Genomic DNA, 6,355 nt, shown 5'->3' with positions numbered 1-6,355 from the left:
AAAAATATGGAATGGTTCATGAATTTGCGTGTCATCCTTGCACAGGGTCCATGCTAATCTTCTCTGTGTCGTTCCAATTTTAGTATGTGTGCTGTCAGAGCGAGCAGGGTAGTAACTGCTTTCGACTCTTGCAGAAGTGGAATTCAACCTACAAAGCAAAGTTGCACTGAAGGTTTAGACAAGGATGGGGGCTATGTCCTAGCAATACAACTTTGAATATCAGACCTCCATTTTTAAAATAAGTAGTTTACGCCCTCCTTCCTGTGAATTTCTGACAACCACCTCTGTGAGATCTAGCTTCCTACTATGCGGTGTTTCTTTGCTTCTGTTTTCTAGGTCGCTTGTACTGGGTGTCTTCTCCAAATTCCAGTCTCCTCCTTTTATTAAAAAAACAGTAAGTATAACTTAGCTCTTTCTGCCTCTTTTTAGCTATAGATCCACCTTTGTACTTCTAAGGACTCCTTAAAATGCGCTATTAAACAACAGATTAGCCAAGGTGAGTGCTGTCCTTCAGTAGCGCAAACCTGGTGAAGGCTCTGCAATTGACATCTTCCTTATTTTGCTCTTCCATAAGTCTCAGTGGAAAGTGGGATTCGTTTTCTGTGTTATTTGAATCATGCCTCTTCTCTTTAGAACAGAAGTAACTTTATACACAACTTTAGCCCTTCAATGCAATTGTCTGTCTCTCTCACTAGAACATGAACTCTGGGAAGGCAAACTATCATATTAACATTAATTTCTCTCTTTGCAGCACATAAGTAATCAATAAATATTTGTGGAATGAATGAAAATGCGACAGACCAATACAAATAAAAATTCAGTATATGAGGGAATTTCATTTGACCAAATATCACAGGCATTAGCATAATTTTATCCAAGTATTATAGTCACATGTCACTTAACAATGAAGCTACATTCTGAGAAGTGTGTCATTAATGGTGATGTCCTCATTGTGCAAACATCGTGGAGTGTACTTACACAAACCTAGATGTTATAGACTACTACACACCTAGGCCATGTGGTATAGTTTCTGGCTGTCAGTCTACAAAATCTGTAGGGCATATACAATTTTTGATTTTAAAATATTTTATTTTAAAATAAATGTTAATAAACAAGAGGAACAGAAAACATCAGTGATTGCCAGGGGGCAGAAGAGACTGAATACAAGGGGGCAGAGGGGAATGTTGTGGGTGATGGATCTGTCCTGCCTATTGACTGGTTACAAAACTATGCATTTGTCAAAATTCACAGACTAGACACTAAATAGGATGATTTTACTGAATGTAAATTATAAACCTTTTCTTAAAAAAGAAAAAAGAGTGAGAGAGGAGCCAAACATTTGCCCTATGGCGGGGGAAAGTCTTATGATAGGTTTTCTCTTTTTTTTTTGAGAAGAAGTTTCTGCTGTTGTTGCCCCGGGTTGAGTGCATTGGTGTGATCTTGACTCACTGCTGCGTCCGCATCCCAGATTCAAGTGATTCTCCTGCCTCAGCCTCCTGAGTAGCTGGGATTGCAGGCATCTGCCACCACGACTGGCTAATTTTTTGTATTTTTAGTAGAGATGGGGTTTCACCTTGTTGGTCAGGCTGGTCTTGAACTCCTGACATCAGGTTATCCACCCACCTCGGACTCCCTGGATGCTGGGATTATGGACATGAGCCACAGCACCTGTCCGTTTTTCTCTTACAGACAGTAAAAACAAGTACCAGGGATTTAAAGCAAAGAACAGTTAAGAGAGAGATCTTCAATAAAGAAATGTTTCAAAATGTGTGTTTTTTTGTTTGTTTTGTTTTTTGTTTTAGAACAATATGCTTATAGCAGAGGTAAGACTTATTTTTGTATTTGATTTGATAATTTGACTTGCAATTTTTCTGTAGGAATAAAAGTGTTAGAAAGCTTATTTTTAAATTTCACAAAATTTGCAGGCAGTAAGCAAGGTGTTAGAGCCATAGAGGGCTCTAAAACTAATTCTATAAAGCATCTTACCGTAAAAGTATATACAGATTTTTAAGAGAAAAGTATATTTCTTTACAGTAGAAAAATAATATTGAATAGTTAACTTTTCTTAAAAGACAAAAGTTCAAATGTAACATACTACTTATAAACTATTTAGCTAAAATTGAATCAAGCTGTTTATAAGAACTGATTCCAAAATATACATATATGAATGTACATAACTGATCTGTACAAGCTCTTCAAAATCTATTGTACATTTAAAAGTTAAAATTGCCCTTGCGGCCTGACACAGTGGCTCACGCCTGTAATCCCAGCACTTTGGGAGGCCACCAGGTCAGGAGTTCAAGAATAGCCTGGCAAACATGGTAACACCCCTTCTCTACTAAAAATACAAAAATTAGACGGACAGGAGAATTGCTTGAACCCAGGAGGCAGAGGTTGCAGTGAGCCGAGATGGTGCCACTGCACTCCAGCCTGGGCGACAGGGCAAGACTCCATCTCAAAAAAGGAAAGAGAAGAGAGGAAGGGAGGGGGAGGGGAGAGGAGGGGAGGGGGAGGGGAGGGGAGGGGAGGGGAGAGGAGAGAAGAAAAGAGAAGAAAAGGAAAGAAAAGAAAAAGAAATTGTCCTTGCAGTTTGGAGCCACAGCAGATCAGCGCAATGGCTGCCGGTATCCGCTGCTTTCTTGGTGCCTGAGCTGCAGAGCGGGCCTGTCAAAGCGGGGCTGCTGTTTGGGCCACTTTCCCTCTGGCTGTTTGTGGCGCAGGTGCATGAGGACCTCAATCTTGTCCTGGAAAGACTACCAGGCACTGGAAGTCTGTGAAGAAGTGACGACACTAAAGGGGCTGCAGTGGAGCGGGTTCAGGGCACCTGGGGAAGCTCTTCATGATAACCCGGATGCGGGACAGGAGCAAACAAGAGGAGCGGCTGCTGCGGGTGCTTTTCTTTGCCCACCACCACCTCCGCCATCTTCCCGCCCCTCACGGTTGCACCAAGAAGTGGCTGCTTGGCCAGCCTGTGTGTATGAGGCCTGTACAGCATATTACTGCACTGAATACTGTAGGCAATTTTAACGCAATGGTATTTGTGTATCTAAACATAACTAAACACAGAAAAGGTATATCATAGAAATATGATATAAAAGATTAAAGTAGTGTATAGGGGCACTTCCCATGAATGGAGCTTGCAGGACTGGAGGTTGCTCTGGGTGAGTCAGTTTACATTCACTGGGTGAGTGAATATAAATGCCTAGGATATGACTGCATATGACTATAAACTTTATAAACACTGTAGATTTAGGCTCACTAAATTTCTAAAAAATTTATTTTCTTCAATAATAAATTATTCTTAGCATATTATTTCTTTTATATTTAAATTTTTAACTGTGAAAAACTTTTTGACTCTTGTAATAACACTTGACTTAAATCACAAACACATTGTACATCTTTTAAAAAATATTTTCTTTTTAAATATTGTTTTATAAGCTTTTTTCTATTTTTAAAATTGTTTTTACTTTTTAAACTTTTTTATTGTTGTTGTTGTTAAAAGTTTAAGAAAACAAAGACACAAATACATACGTTAGCCTAGGCCTACAACAGAATCAGAATCATCAGTATCACTCTCTTCAGTCTCCACATCTTGTCTCGAGGGAAGGTCTTCAGGGACAATAACACACATGGAACTGTTATCTCCTGTAACAACCTCTTCTTCTGGAATATTACTTGAAAGACTTGCCTGAGGCATTTTACACTTAACTTAAAAAAATGAGTAGAAGGAGTACATTCTAAAATAATAAAAAGTACAGCATAATAAGTACATAAATCAGTAACATAGTTGTGTATTATTCAGTATAATGTACTATACATAATTGTATGTGCTATACTTTTATAAAACCAGCAGCATAGTAGGTTTGTTCTCATCAGCATTACCACAGACACATAGGTAATGCATTTTGTTACAATATTATGGCTACAATCTTACTAGGTAATAGGAATTTTTCAGTTCCACTATAATTTTATGGAATCACAATTTTATATATGGTCTGTTGTAAACTGAAACATCATTATCTGGTGCATAACTGTACATTTACTTATTGTTTAATTATGTTAACAATTATTGTTGAAATGTAATATTTCTCAGTTTAGACTATTCTGTCTTTAATATTGTTTAGTTTGGGTTGGGTATTTTAAAAACTCTTAAAGATAATTGCCCTATTAATTTTGTTTGTTTGTTTGTTTGAGACAGGGTCTCACTCTGTTGCCAGGCTGCAGTGCAGTGGCACGGTCTCACTACAACCTCCGCCTCCCAGGTTGAAGCGATTCTCCTGCCTCAGCCTCCTGAGCAGCTGGGACTACAGGCGTGCGCCACTGCGCCCAGCTAATTTTTGTATTTTTAGTAGAGACGGGGTTTCACCATGTTGGTCAGGATGGTCTCGACCTTTTGGCCTCATGATCCACCACCTTGGCCTCCCAAAGTGCTGGGATTACAGGCATGAGTCACCACGCCTGGCCTAAAATTTTTAAATAAATTTTCTTCGCAGTATTCCAGAAAAAAAATTACTAGAAAGTAAATTTTTTATGCTTCTTATTGGTCTATGTTGGAAACAATGGTGGATTCTTGGACTTTCTGGCTACTTCATTTCTATCAACAAAGTTACGTCATAGAAAATGAATTTAAAAAATCAGAGAAATGTCTAGTTTGGTTCAAGTAGGAAAGGTAACCAATTCTGTAAAAATTGATCTCCCCAGTACAAATTGTATTCCCCCAGGTCTTCGTAGTCTGCGGTTTCAAAATGTGTCATTTAAAAAATAATATTTAAAATTTTACTGGCTCTTCACACCTTCTGCAAAATGCAATACATTAGCCCTTCCAAAATTCACTTTCACACTTCTGTGTATCTCTGAAATTGTCTCACACATGTTCCCAAAGGTTTCCTCCGCGATTCCTCAGTTCTCATCCCCTCATCTATCTCTGACACTTCTGAAGCCATTCTATAGCAGAACCTTCCCCACCTCCTGATGCAAATGCCGTATGTGAGAACATCTATGTACTTTATAACGTGTCCATAATATAGTCATATCATGATCCAAGCAAATTTGGGCAGAGCAGTGGGGAGTGGCGAGTAGCTAAAATGGCACATTTTAACCATTCTCTTTCACAGAAATTCTAGCAAATCATCTCCTCCATTATCTTCCTATCTTTCTAAAGTGTTAATCAGTGGATTGGAACCCAGGTGGAATCCAGATAGCATACCATCCAATTCCCTTAAAAACAAACCATCTACCAAGCAATCTACCCACTAATCATTGACAATGAAAGCTACATCTTCCCCCTCCTGTATCTGTTATGCAACTGAACTCTCAGTGTCTCTGCCTAGCAGTTCCTCTCTCATTCTAACATTTGTCTGAATCTTGATTAAGCCTAGGAAAGAATGTCCTATATGTACTGGCATATTTGTACCTCCTTTTCAAATTTATTCTCTCCCCTTTTTCACCCTGCTTTTTGCCCCAGGTGACTGACCTGTATAAACTACATCATTAGGCTTCCTCCACTCTGCCTTTCAGTTGACTTACACTGACAAGGAGCCTGAAGAAAGGAGAAAGCAGAGTGAGGTCAGAATATTTCCCCCTCTGGCTTCCTTCCTGATAGGTGAGCTCAGGTGATCTGAATGCTTTCACCAAAGGTCACTGCATCTTTCCAGGTGACCTTCTATGCATGACTCTCTCCTGTATTCAGGGACTGAACTCCTTCCTCAGCCTAAGGATGTCAACAGCTCTGTTGCTAGTAAGCTTGAATTATTCCTACCAACTTTTATGGTTTCCCTCCCTCACATGCATATTGTAAGAAAAATATTATTGGATCAGCCTGTTTGTATATGCTATCTGTTTTTGTTTTCTGTGGGGACCCAGACACAGCAATTGGCACTGCAACTGACCCTACAAAACAGAACTTCACAGTAGGATTCAGAAGAATTAGGTTGCTCCTGTATCTGAGAAGCAAGAGACATGCTCCTTACAAAAAGAGGGGGTGACACATGGAAAATTTATGACAGATGAAAGTGTCATGATTACCAGCAATCATTTTCATTGATGATAGCATAGGATGAAGAGGGACTTGAGGGAAATCAGGTTTCACTTAGTTGTTATGAATATAGTATTATGATTTTAAATATTGCAGCTATTCAGCTGCTTTTTCTGGTCCTAGAGAACAAACACAGGGAATATGAGAAATTAAAACCTGTGAGCATGCCAATTAGGGATATGCATGGGAGAAGTAGAAAGATTCCCTGAAGTTTTAAATGAGTCCCTCCTCTCCTGTAGTAGAGGGAAATTTATAACTTGTGGGAAATTTAAATCTTCCTTTTAAGTAAACAGAGTTTCCAGTTTCAATTAAATGTTCTAC

At 39.0% G+C, this 6,355-nt stretch overlaps 1 non-coding gene across 1 annotated transcript; it reads right to left on the bottom strand.

Moving 5' to 3' along the window:
• Nucleotides 1–107, bottom strand: LOC112427851 (U6 spliceosomal RNA). The gene has a single exon (XR_003019605.1). It is a non-coding gene; the product is annotated as a U6 spliceosomal RNA (small nuclear RNA).
• Nucleotides 108–6,355: the final 6,248 nt, after the last annotated feature.

The sequence above is a fragment of the Macaca nemestrina genome, chromosome 3 (assembly GCF_043159975.1).
Source record: "Macaca nemestrina isolate mMacNem1 chromosome 3, mMacNem.hap1, whole genome shotgun sequence".
NCBI classification, from domain to species: Eukaryota; Metazoa; Chordata; class Mammalia; order Primates; family Cercopithecidae; genus Macaca; species Macaca nemestrina.
Note: the sequence above shows the minus strand (reverse complement) of the source record. Positions and strands in the feature narration are given on the sequence as shown.